This window comes from Buceros rhinoceros, unplaced genomic scaffold (assembly GCF_000710305.1).
Source record: "Buceros rhinoceros silvestris isolate BGI_N320 unplaced genomic scaffold, ASM71030v1 scaffold9375, whole genome shotgun sequence".
Taxonomy (NCBI): domain Eukaryota; kingdom Metazoa; phylum Chordata; class Aves; order Bucerotiformes; family Bucerotidae; genus Buceros; species Buceros rhinoceros.
The window spans coordinates 51,162-52,052 of record NW_010414567.1 but is presented as its reverse complement, the minus strand read 5'-3'; positions in this window follow the sequence as shown (position 1 = coordinate 52,052).

Sequence of the window (891 nt, the reverse complement as noted above, 5' to 3'; positions counted from 1 at the left end):
CTCTGGGGATATACTTTTCTTCCTCAACCCCTGATTAAGACGATAGTATGTTTCTAGGATGTGTTTCATCTTTCGACTAGCTTTCCACATGACTACTTTAAGAGGTTTTCGTTTCGACTAATAAGGAAGGTGACTTCTTTTGAGCCTAGAAAATGTCATAATAGTCCTTTGCCACTGTTTAACAAACATGTTTTGTTTTGTTTGGGGTTTTTTGTTGTTGGTGGTGGTTGGTTGATTTTGTCGTTTGGTTTTAGGGTTGGTCTTTTGGGGATTTTTTTTGCCTGTGTCTTATCCTAGATTCTTAATCTTAACTGGCTGGTTGGAAGACATGTCAAAAAAGACCTACTTCCTTCCTTGGGACAAAAAAATCAAGTACCTTGGTTTAGGGCGGGGTGTTTTCCCCCACAGAAGAACCTGTACTTCACCAGCCTCTAAAGGTTAATGCAGCATACTGAACCACGTGAACTCAGCTTTGGAATATAAAACCGAGACTTCTGATGCCTCCCTCCTAACTGCTAGTTGTCTGAGTGTTCTCGTAATTTTGAAGATTGTTGTTGCTCTAGAATGCTTAGAAAAGTTATAAAAAATCATGCATCAAGTCTTTCAATTCTGAAAATAGTAAGATACTGAAAAATAAAAAAGCTGCAATGGGTGCAACACATCAGCAGACTTGTGTGAATTGTCCTTCTTACATGCATTCCTATATTGAAGGTCAAAGCGTGATACCAGAAAATTTACCCAGTGTGTTTAAAAACTTGCTCTAGAGGGACAGAAGTAACTCTGGGATTTTTGTGCAGTTGTGTCTACCCATTTTTGTTTCTTTCTTTGTCCTCCCCTCTTCGAAAAAGTAGTTACATCATTCTGTGCTTGCCTCTGACCTTCTATTTTCAG